Source organism: Eucalyptus grandis, chromosome 6, assembly GCF_016545825.1.
Source record: "Eucalyptus grandis isolate ANBG69807.140 chromosome 6, ASM1654582v1, whole genome shotgun sequence".
Taxonomy (NCBI): Eukaryota; Viridiplantae; Streptophyta; class Magnoliopsida; order Myrtales; family Myrtaceae; genus Eucalyptus; species Eucalyptus grandis.
Window position 1 is genome coordinate 29518231 of NC_052617.1, and position 13462 is coordinate 29531692.

Sequence of the window (13462 nt, forward strand, 5' to 3'; positions counted from 1 at the left end):
CCAACTCCCCCTCATGAACCCTTATTCTGTTTTCGCAAAACCAACCTCTTCATTTTCACCCATCCGCTCCATTCGCCAGCTAATTCACCAAACCCCAAAGCAAGTAAAGGAGTACGTATACTACAGCAGTATTGTCTTGCAACAGGGCAGGAAATTAACCGAAACAAATCAGGTATCTACTGTGCAAAAGATTGCCCATTTAGTTTGTAGCAGAATTTGGCTTCAGAGCTTCGGGTTCCTATTCTAAACAAATGTGGGAAGTACTTAGGGATACCGTCAGATTGGGGACGTTCGAAAAAGGATATGTTCTCGTGGATATTAAGCCGAGTTCATTCTAAGTTGGAGAGCTGGAAAGCCAGTTTGATCTCAAAGGGCGGGAAAGAAATCCTACTCAAAACTGTTATTCAAGCTATTCCTTAGTACGCAATGTCTACTTTCAAGTTGCCTATGTCTATTTGCAGATCTATTGAAAGAAGTATAGCCAGATTTTGGTGGTAGAATGACAGAAATAGATCAGGAATTCATTGGAGAAGTTGGGATGTACTGAAAAAACGGAAAGCAGATGGAGGTTTAGGATTTTGAGATCTTATTCATTTTAATAGAGCTATGTTGGCCAAGCAGGCTTGGCGTTTACTTAATCAACCTCCATCTCTTTGGAGCAAAGTTTTTAAAGGTTTATACTTTCATTCCAAGTCTTTTATGTATGCTGACAAAGGCTCTCGCCCATCTTGGGGCTGGCAGAGTCTACTCACTGGCCGGGATGCCATCCTACCCAACACACGTTGGTCTGTAGGTGATGGTACATCAATCAGGATACGTGGTGATCCGTGGCTCCCTATTGGCATATTACATGGCCCTTCCAACCGTGAAGAACCTACTTTGGTGGCTGATCTTATTGATCAATCCACCACCACTTGGAATGCCAGCCTGCTACACAGGTATTTCGACACTTCGGTTATAGAGCATATCACAACTATCCCTCTCCGACCGCTATCTACCGTTGATCAGCTGATTTGGACTGCCACTAAAGATGGTCATTTCTCTGTTAAATCTGCCTATCATTCTTTCACAACAACAGCAACACAACAGCCAGTAAGTAACTCTTCCTCATCTTATAAGAATCCCAGCTGGTTATGGAACAGAATATGGAAAATGCGTTCCCCCCCAAAAATTCGAGCATTTCTATGGTCGATCTGTCAGAATGCCCTTGCTACAAGGGCTAATTTGTTTCAGAGACATATTATCACTAACCCCTGCTATCTCCTCTGTGATCAAGACACTCCGGAAACCCTTGAACATTTATTTTTGTTATGTCCGTGGACTAAGCAGGTATGGACGCACCCTAGCATTCATATTCAAATATCTCCTTTGCAACTTCACAGAATTGATGACTGGATAGTCCAGCTAGTAAAATCTCGAGCTTTCGTACCTGGTTTGGAGACTTTGGCCTCGGTTCTTTGGCAGATTTGGCGCGCACGGAATGGCTTCATTTTCCGGCAAGAATGCATTCGGCCGGCTCGGGTGGCTGAGGCTGCACTTGCGGATTCCCATGTCACTCGTCTATTGACTTCGTCACTGACTCAAAAGGGTCGCTCCTTACTGAATAGGGGATCTCTTTGGAGGCCTCCGGATCCAGGTTCCTTGAAGGTTAATGTAGATGGGTCGTATCAGCTTGGATCACGAGAAGGTACAATGGCCTGTATATGCAGAGATCATCAAGGAAGACTTACTGATGGCTTTTCCAAGTTCTTTCCTACATCGTCTGCCCTTCAAGCTGAGATCCAAGCGGTGTCCTTCTCCCTACAACATCTCCAGCGCCAGGCCTTATCAGATGCTTCGATTGTTTTTGAATCTGATAGCCAAATTGTGGTTGAGGTCCTCCAATGTCACCGCAAGCCGCCATGGGAAGCTCGGTCCCTCTTTCTCGAAGCCGACTCTTTACTCTCCAATTTCCCTAATCTCTCGCTAGGGCACTGCCGGAGGGAGGCAAATGTTGCTGCTGATTGGGCTGCAAAGGCCCACGATCGTGTTTCCTCTGTCCAATGTTGGACTGTCTTTCCCCCTTTTCAGTTGGTAGACCTTATTTGCGCTGATGCTATTGCCGCCGGATGTAATGGTGTCTCCACTTCAATATAGTTTCCTTCGTTTCTGACAAAAAAAAAGAGACTTGGCTCATTCAATATTGGACAAATTCCCGAAAGAGATACGGGAACTGTCATGAGAAGCAGTGACTATTTGGAGGTGTTAACTTCTAATTTGTTTAATAAAACATTCTTCCATCCAAGGTGGGATTCTGAGATGTGGCAAGTTTGCCAATTAAAAAATTACCGTCCTCGGAAGGGTTGGTTCATATTACCTCGTGATGCTCCTTCTATATGGGTGTATGGTCTATCCGAAGCCACACCTTGTTTGTGTCTCCTCTCACGTTGTCAATTACTCCTTACACTAACCAAATTGTATTGAACCTATATGTCCACAAATCATACATCTATTGGAGGGGAGGGGGGAGGGGGGGGTTTGTTCTGGTACCTTATTTTACAACTCCACCTATTTTTATCGCGCCAAACTCTTGAAAGTACTATCTAAAGTAACCATACAAGGTAAAGAACACTTAAGAATAGGTGTTGAAGTTATATATCACTTAGCTAAGATTTTTGCCATCTGATATGGGATTCTAAGGTGTTGAAATTAGTCACGAAATTGAAAGCTTAGCATTGTTGATTTGCTTCTCGACAATTAAACTTTTAACAATATGAATGATTTGGGCAACAATTATTTTTTGAGGAGGAAAGGTTAGGTCTCATGCATTGGTACAAGCCCAAATTAATCTTTCACAGCTGCGAAAAGCGCGTTCTTTGTGTGTTTTTACGAAGAAACCCCGCAAGCTAGCCAATCATGTCTGTACTTGCAATACATTGGGACAAATTCCAAGCCTCATAAATGCGTTTCTGGATTGATTACCTAGTGAGGAAGACAAATGAGTCGGTGCTATGAATACAACGCTCTATATTTTCAATTTTTGCCATAATTCATATAGTAACCATAAAGGGCGAATTGCCCCTGAATTTTGTTCCTTCATGACTTGTAAAACAAAAAATTACCCAATAAGTCATAAATTTATTTTATTGATGTAAATTCAGTATTAAGTTTATTTAATTTTACTAGTTTAATCCCAAACGTTTTTGCGAAATTTCAATTTAGTTATTTCGATTAATTTTCACTAGAAATCACTAATATGGTAATCCTATCATTGTTGGCCGTTATATGTGATACACTGTTATATTAGCGATTTACAGTGAAAATTAATAAAAAAAAGATTTACATTAGAATTTTGCGCGAAGATTAAGGATTAAATTAGCAAAATTAGATAGTTTATGATATTTGTATTCTAAGTCTAAGATTGACAGGACGATTTCTCCCTCATGAAAGGGCTCAAAGTCAAACCGAGACCCCTCACACAATAACATGCATAAAATCCAAATCGACTCATTTTAAAAAGTGGGGTGTCCGAGATGGGCAAGCAACAGGCCGGTAAATCTTAAGCAAAAGAACGAGAGGGTTAGTTTGGGAGATGGATCAGTATGAGCACAACCTTCATGCGTCGCATCAGTCGGTCACGGTGTAGCTGGTAACCTAATGATTTCACCTCATCCAGCCCGAATCGCGCGGAGGCAAAGAAAACGAGAATGGAACACGCGGAAAGGCAACGGAAAAAGCCTCCTATAGAAATTCTCTGTCATTATAACATCTACGCATGGGATTACTTGCATGAGGGTTTTCGTTTAACTCGATAAGACAATGTATAGCTTCATCACAGTCGCTAGGTTGCAGGCTGTGGGGAAACAAAAATTAAGACAGTAATGCATACCAAGGGCCCAAAAAGATAATGTGCACTTCGTCCAGAATTTTTCCCATCGATTTCTTCAATTCGAACCCGAGTCTCCGCAATGTGGTCTTGCGTTCGGGTTTTCGGCCTTTTGTGGAGGTTTTGGGTGAGTTGGTGGAAAGAAGTGGATTGAATTTTGTTGATGAGCTTCGGTCTCGAGGCCCCTTAGCCTTGGGAAAAAGGTTAAGAGGGTAGGAGGATTACGTAGAAGTAACACTAGAGGCGAGATGAAATGGAGTGGGCAAGAAAGGATGAAACCCACTGATCAGGTCACTGTTTTTGAATGGGCCTCATGAAGATCAAATTGAGAATCCAGCTGGTGAAAAATCCGAGGATCAATAGGAGTTGTTAGAGCTAACTACTAATGGCTCGCAAACATCTGTGGAACAGCCTCTGCTGGGGAAAGCATCTTGACACCCGAAGTAATGGATTCGTGCGCTGGAATGTGTTGTTTTGTCATATTTTTGGCAATGCCCATGGAGTAACTTTTGCCTGCTAAATGGTATGAGAAGGCCTTTCGCAAAATGACAAAATTGAGCGACTGCTTAAAGGACGTGGATCCTGTCGACAGACGGCTCGTAAATGTTAAAAATGGTTCAATTGTCATTGATGATCTGGTGGAGCATAAAGTGCATACTTTTAAATCGCTTGCTGGCGCTTTTATTGGGCCTCCGTTGATCCAGGAGACACTGAGGAGAAGTAACCCAGCATCTTCAGTGGATTCGAAGTCTACGACCCATGTTTGTTTCGGTAAAGTGAGTGAAAGAGAGCCCATGGTCATAAGTTCCCTGACCAAGATAAGCGACATACTTAACATTTCCGCTCAGCAAAGGAAATAAGTGAACAAGGCAATGACACCATCTGTAGAGGGCTAGAAAAAACTAAAGATTTATGAAAGCAATGAAATCCACCATTCATCCTTGACAAGGTAATGTCGAAGTGAATCACACTCGTACCAAAAATCTTATACATCTACTATGAAAATGTAAAGAACAGTCTCAGCCACATAACACAGATTTGGCCAACTTTGTTTTCCATGGATCACCATGACAAAATTAATGAAGAGAATAGGACATCTTCAACAGAAAAAGAACTACTTTGCTACACCTAGTGAAGAAAATCAAAACTGTCTGCAAAGTTATCTATAATGCTAAAATTACTCTTCTGAAGATCTCCAACCTTGACCAAAATTAAGATTCTTTATCCACCCATAAATACCAGCCAAATCCACATATTAAGTACTACGGATATCATACGGCTATTTGAACAAACGCTGAAAAGGAGATTGACTTAGTCCGAAATGGTACTGTCTGGATGCTTCCCTCCTCCTTCTCCATCTCCTCAAATCAAAAACTACATGTCAGTCTATCCTATCTAGCCAGTTGCAATGCTCCAAAAGCAAGCCAAAGGATGTTTATATTCTTCATCATTGCTTTCCCTTAAGTTTGCGTTAGTACACCCGCTTTCATTCCCTTTATCGCAACATCGATCACGCTGTCCATCTTAACTTCCATTTCTTTTCCATCAATTGTTTCGCCATTTTCTGGGAGTTACTTTTTCATTCGACTTTCCAGTACCGGCAAACAAGTGCTTGTTAATTGTATCAGCAGTGCCCTGAGAACAAGTTTCTCCTCCCTCAACTTGTGTCACCACTTGAAGAAGCTGCAAAGGTGTGGATGCAGGATTATGCTCTCAGCATCCAATAGAAGCATTTGCACCTTCTTGACTTGTAAGTGAGCAGGGCCTGATGAGAGAACTAAACATTTCGCTCTTGGAATTGTCCATACTTTACTTGGATCCGGATGCTTAAGAAACACAGTCTTGAAGCCACAAACTTTGATCAGTAGAACAACAGTAACACCACAATCCTCACTGCAATCTTTGATCGCTTCAAGTGAGGGAAGTGTCCACCCACCTGCATTATATGTTAACACCAAATATGTTAATACATATAGCAAAGAAGGAAATTCTTAAGAAGCTTGATGATTGGAGTAGTGAGAAAGAACTTGCAGATGGACTAAATTCTTCATAAGGAAACAGCAAGGAAGGGTACAACATGGAGCAGAAAGCTCCTACAAATGGTCCAAATTCTGCTGCAGCTAAGCATAGGAAGCCCATGGACAGAAACGACAAAAGTCGGATCAAAATTTTTTCCCATGCCATTTCTAATGTTGAATCTGAAGTGGAGAACGTAGTCCCAAAGCAAACGCTCATTGCAGACCCATATTTTCATTTTTTTTTTTTTGACAATGATTGGACAGAGGTTTCAAGTGGTAATAATCAAGTCTGGGCTACTTATGATGATGATGATGATGGGATGGCCTGTTCCCATGCTTTGATCCATAATGTCATGACATCGAAACCATTCAAGTTGCGCATAAGTTGGCCTCATCTAAAAGTAACCAAGAACTGCGCTCTCTGCGTTGGGTTGGATCTGGCTTTGCCAAAACCTGTGGGTATATGCGGATAGGGAAATCTTTGATGGTCTAGATTTGATTCATAGATATTTAGTGTTTAGCAACATCCTCTTGACCCAAAAATATTTGGATAAAATGCTGGATAAAAAATCAGGGAAACAGGGTGTGATAAGCCATCATTGAATAAAAAAGTTAAAAAAAAAGTATCAAAACAAGATGAACAAGCAAACCATGTCATCTTCCAAAGATGGAGCGATGGAGCATGTGGATATTGCCGTCGGCCACCGAGCGATGACCACCACCACGACAGCTGATCGTTATCACTTCCAATCACCGTGCAATCGTCGTTGCCTCCGACCATCGCCAATCGTGTTCCAACAACCGAAGGTGAAAAGAAATTTAAAGTCGATCTGGTCCATGCTTCGTTGCTTTTGTTGTTGTTGCTCTGTGCTTTATTTCTATTGAAGTCAACTCACACCTTCATGACACATAAAACAGGAACCTTAATTGACCCTTGCAAAATCTCAACAGAGCCAAGCTATAACTCGAGAAGCATAGGGATGCATTAAAAAACTCAAGGATAACCATCACTCACTCACTCTCACGACAGCTTAAAAAAGGTTCAAATGAGACTTTTATATGAAAACGAAGACGTACCTGAAATTAAGGAGAGGAAGTTTCCACTCGAAGCCTCATTCACCTGAATCAGAAGCAAACGGAGAAGAAGATCAGAAACTGAAAAGGCGTTGAATTTATGAGAAATGGAGTTAAGAGAATTGGATTGGACCTGTTTAGGAGGATAATAGAAAACCAAGGCCCTGATGTATGACAATGAATCTCGTAGAGCACATGTCCTTCGTTTTTGTCCATTGTTGCACATTTCCTAGGATCTCAAACTGTTGAATAAAGGGTAAATTCGAGCAAAGAAAAGAGTAACCGCGATCTGATTGAGTTCGAGCAAGTGTGTTAGAGAGAGAACTTTTTTGTTTGAACCTGAGACTCTGGATGAAGAATCACGACCCCTTTGGTGTGCTTGACAAAACAGAGTATTTTTAGAGATTTTTAATCCTATCTTAGGTTGCACCAAACATATGATGGAATTTTTTCTGATCTGGAGGATTTTATCTTATCTATCCCAATTTAAATCTGGGCACTAAAACACAACAAGGAACAAGGGGCTTAGTTCAGATTTATCCCCTAGAAGGATATGTTTGGGCTTTGCATAGGAATTGGTCTCTCGATTGGAATGAGTGACGCCTGAATGAGCTAATACACAGCTACGTGATTGAAGATTGCATTGAGCAACGCAGTGTAGCCGTTGCTAAACTCATATTTGTGGCTTCAGGACTGTGTTTCAAAAGCATCCGGTCCAAATAAATTATGGACAATTCCAAGAGGGGAAATGTTCTGATTCCCTCATCTGGTCCCCGCTCGCTTGCCTATCTGTTAGGAATTTACAGATGCTCCTATTGGAGGCTAGGAGCTTGATCTCGCACTCACACCTTTGGAGCTTCTTCAAGTGGTAATGCGAGTTCAGGGAGGAGAGATGAAGGCCCTGCTTATACATCAAGGAGCACTTGTTTGCTGATACTGGAAAGTCAAAAGAAAAAGAACTCGCAGAAAATGGCAAAACAATTAACGGAAAAGAAATTGATGTCAAGAAGGAGAACGTGACCGATGTTGCGATGAAGGGGATAAAAGCAAAGGTGGCATACAATCACGGGCTCAAGGGAAAACAGTGATAGCAAACTTAGTCATCCTTTTTCATGCTTTTGGAGGACTGATGCAGGTAAGATCGGATAGATTGACATGCAGTTTTTCAATTGAGGAGACGGAGTAGGAGGAGGGGGAGAAGGAAAGCATCGAGATAGTATCATTTTGGACCAAGCAAGTCTTCTTTCCAGCGGCTATTCAAATAGCCATATGATATCCATATTTAGTAGTTAATCTGCTGATTCGGTGGTATTTATTGATGGATAAGGATTCTTAATTTTGGTCAAGGTCGGAGATCTTCATAAGACTAATCTCGGTAAATTTACGGACAGTTTGATTTTCTTTACAAAGATTAGCGCGATAGTTGCCTTTTTGGCGAAGATGTTTTATTCTCCTCATTAAGGCTATCTTAGTAATACATTGATTACGAAGTTCGCCAAATATGCTTGATGTGGCTGCAACTTTTCTTTATATTTTTCTATCAGAAGTATAAAATCTTCATTTTGAGCATGATTGGTTTAACAATTATATTGTCATGTGATGAATGGCGCATTTCATTACTTTCATAAATGTTTATTCTTGTCTTAGCCATGTACGCATTTCATTTTGAGCATGGAAGGCCGATGAATATCGAGTGTTCTTGCTCACAATTACATGAAGTTTTGGAGTTCTTGGCAATAGAAATCGATACCTCCATATTTCATGTTTTCACCTTAGTAGCCTCAAGGTGACTTGCGTATATGTGTGTGTATATGTGCAGTACAATCGACCAATAGATATTGTTTTACGAGTGCAACCCAATAAGAGAATTAGCTGAGACTTGCCTATATATGTGCAGTACAATCAACCAATAGATACCGTTTTACGTGTGCAGCCCAATAAGAGAATTGGCTGAGACTTGCCTCTTGTTGGAGTAAGGTGAAAATCAACCTCGACTAGTAATTTGCTCGTTGGTGTTGCTAAGAAATGCAAATAAATTTTTGCAAACGATATTAAAAGTTGGGAAGTTTAGTAAATAAATAAATGTTGGCAATAAATTCAAATGAGAGTTGTTTAAATTAATACTATCGGGTATTTTTTTTTTTTTTTGGTTGAACTATGTGGTAATTTAATAGTTAGTGATGAGTCATACTAATTTAGACTGGGAATGTCAAAATGGAGCTGTTAAGTGAAAAAGGTTACTAATCAAGCCTAATGAAAATTGGTATGTTCGTAAAAAATATGTAAAATTGAGAAAAAAAAATTAAACTATATGTAACTCAAATGAAATTTTGTATCCCAAAACTAGTTGTCAATTAAATATGACAAAATTTGGCAAATTATTTTAATTTAGATTTAATTTCATATAAGAGTTGATAAGTTCATAATTATGGTAAATTATGCAAATAAAAGTTGGTAAGTTAGTATGTAAAAAATTGCCAATTTACGAACTGTAAAAAAGTCGTTGATTTCATAAAAAGAATGGTAATTTATACTACTGTTGGTAGGGATCGAATACGAAATGCACACAGCACAAGACGTCAAATAAAATTTTATGGCTTGAAGCCTCCTGTGTTTGGGCCTCTTTCAAAGTAGTTCACATAGGGCAACTCTATCTGGGCTCCGCCCATACAAAATGCACCCTTCTTACCTTTCTTTAGACATGCCTAGGGATAAATGCATCGGAGGTCTCTATTACATAATCACGTGTCAACTTCTTTTTATGCTATCGAATCCCTAAAATATACAATTCCCTTTTTTCCGATTTGGTCCTTCAGTAAAATTGAGTATCGGAGATGGCGTTAAACGTGACAAAGTGGTGTCTTTGCTTGGCAAAGATGCATCAATGGAAACAAAGACGAGAGAGGGGCTTGGTTATTATGGTTTAGTACTATGCACACTCGTTTGTATTTTTCAGTAAAATTTCTATTTATTGCATGCGTTTGTGTTTATAATATTTTTTTTTATACATATAATACCCTTGAGTACAAATATTTCGATTTTCATTTTATTTCATATTTGTCGTCAGTCGATTAAAAGATGCAACACATCGATTTATCATCTATATTCGAACATTGTGAGACCTTTTTATATTCATACAAATACACACAATATTAATTTGCATTTTGTCATTAAATATAGTACAAAGTAGTAACAAAACATGACAATTAGATACATTAATTTTACAAAATATTTTGCTTTGAATGGTCCTTATATTATGTGCGAGTTTTTTTTAATTATAGCATGATTGATATACAGTCACAACAACATACTTATAACTTCTCAGATATTATAATAATGCCGAATATTTTCCATGAACATATTTAAAAATAATTTTTGACTAGCATAACTTAAGAATAGATATATGAGGCGGCTTGTGGGGAAAAAATTAAACATATTAAGAAAGTACCACGTCAGGTTTGTAGCTTTGCAAAATCTTTTTCCTTTTGACAAAGGTAGAAAGAGAGAATTGACAGTTTCACTTGATATGATCTTACGAATACCCGTGATGCAAAATCATAATTACCCATTTGCTACCTTTAAAAGATTCATGTCATCGAGCATCTTCCGGGAAGTTTGCATATATGTGGCCATATTTCAAGAGGGGTTGCGTTCTCATTTGATTTTTTTTTTTTCTCGAACCTCTAATTTTAATTGGTGAATTACATTGATGGACATGTAATTTTAGTGAAATTTTCACACGAGGGATGTTCATCCACGGAACTCATCAATAAGAGACTCGATTGGCTTAAATTTTCCCTTAAATCGTAGATGAAGAAAAGTACAACCATTTAACTGGTGTCGTTGACCGACCAAAAAAAAAAAAACTGGTGGCATTCTTTTTCCTCATTACTTTTTTTTTTCAGCCCAATATTCTTGGGGGCTAATTAAAAAAAAAAAATTCCCTAACCCCATTATACATATATTAATTCAATTTTAAACTTTTCAAATTTATTAATTTAATCATAAATTTCTTGACAATTTATCAATATAGTTTTTCCAGCCAAATTGGCCGAAAATCGGGGACATGGTTGTCAGTTGTCCTACTTGGTATAGTCGATGATGACGTTGACAATTTTTTACAATTTTTATATTCAATTTTCGACTTTTTCCATTTTTTTCTAGACCAAAAAAAGAATTTTTTTTTCCATTTTTTCTTGTCAGTATTAGTCGTACCGTATACAACGGCTGACATTTACATCGGCGATTTTGGCCAAAATTGGTTGGAATAATTATATTGATAAACGTTGAAATGTTTAGGACTAAATTAATAAAATTAATAAGTTTATGACTGAATTGGCAGTTAAACAATAAATTTGTGACTTTTTTTTGATAATTTTCTCATTTCCTTGGACACTTTACTACGGAAAGCTTTGGTTACACAATGATTTCCTCTTTATTGAACCAAGCGGGGGATAATTAGCCATCTTGTCTATGCAATGTATGGATGTTTCGACTACATATGGAAAAATAATAAAACAATGATGAGTACGAAGCAAATGCCTATGACTAGTGACTCTGACGGAAATACGTCGTCTAGTCTAGTTAAAAAGCAAGCCCTTCATTCAATAAATCCATCTATGAACAGATGTTGATTACTAATGATCGATAGGGTATTTGAAGGGGGGAAATTCATCATGAAAAAGATTGGTACTGGACCAACCTCCCTAAGTACACGAGATGATAAAAAAAGAAAAAAAAAGAATTGGATTGTTCTCAAGACCGACGTCCACATTAACGATTTATGACCAAAATTGGTCATGGCTAGAATAACTACATTGACAAATTATCAAAAAGTTTGAGATTATACTGGACAAATTGAAAAGCGTAGGATTTGATTGGTATGTGTACAAATAAGTTCAGGACCTTTTTTTTTTAATAATTATCCCTAAGGTATTTGCCAACTTCATCTTGTGTAATTCCACTCAGTCGAGGCGAATCCAAGATTGCCTCGTGATGCCACTTTTAAAAAAATGAATTTTGAGGAACTAAGAGATTTAATCTATTCAGTAGATTTTTGTCTTTTCCCTTTCTCTCCACTTATCTATGTAGAAAGTAGGGACAATGACACCACTTCAAATTATTTATTGAAAAGTTTCGTTCTAGCAATTAAGTTACTTGTTGAACGAATTCAATGTTCTTCCATTACGAGACAAGTGATACCTAAGTTGGAGAGTAATATTCACAACCAAACTTCAGCACTTAGATTGATATATTGCATCGATTCACATAACCAAGAACGTACAAAACTACATTATCGAACAACATCACCTACGTGTCTATAAGAAAAATATTTTCTCCGTCCCTAATTAGAGAAATGCTTCCGTTTGGCGCATTATATGTTATAGACATAATCCGCATGTGAAAGTAATTGAGATTACAGGTGGTCGATCTCCATCTTTATAACCCACTAACTTATTCATCCAATTAGGAATGGAGGAAAAGGGGAACTTATGTATAATGCATCTTCCTATATATGAGGATAAAGAACAATCATTCGAATCATCTCGGACTCAGGGAGCATGGCATCCCATAGGTCTACTAGGTTGTGTAAGATTATTCATGCCATTTTGTCGATTCATTCTAAATCTTGCTAGTTATTTCTTGAAAATCATCGGTGATTACTTAATTTCAATAGAGTTATTTTCTCTTTTCTAATGTAGCCGAACGGCCATTAGAATCACAGCGAAAGGTCGCAAGGAATAAGGATTTCTCCATCCAACGACATTTACTGACCTTGGACAGGATTGGAGCATATAGTCATCATATTCACACGAGGACAAGAAGTAGGTTGAAATATAATATTAAAGAAATTTTGGGTCGTTTTTTTAATTTATATAACCATCGTGGAGGAAAAACCAAGAGGAATAATCCCATTTGGTCATCCCCCCAAACCACCATCATCAAACCTTGTTAGTAGTGTAAGGAATTACTTTTTTGGATGGGGCATAGTGGGACTAATTTATGCCCGTATTTAAATTAAATTCCTAAAGTACCATCCCATATGAAAAACTATTTATAATGGTATATAGGAATATCAGTAATTTTCATTGAAAGTGAACATACTTAAATAAATAAGTGCTTCTATTGGTAATTTTGCATTTTTGTAGCAGAAAAATCAATTTCGACATTTTCTCCGATAGTTGCAATCTAAAACGAAAGACTCGACGCATCCCGTTTTCGTAGCATGATCCATTATCATGATTTGATTTTCTTCATTTCGCAATGTGCCCCGTCATTGAGATTTGATTTCTCTTTCGGACGTTCATATTCAGGCAATACGGGATGTGTTGTGATACATCTTAATTGTACTAGACTAAAAGAAAATGAATGGTACACGAAGGACTTCGCAATATACGTCCGAAAAATAAAATAATAATATATATATATATACGTCCGAAAATTTGACCCAAAGGACGAGGTCCCCGCTCCTACCCATCGGACGGTTGAGAATGGAAGAGCCGAC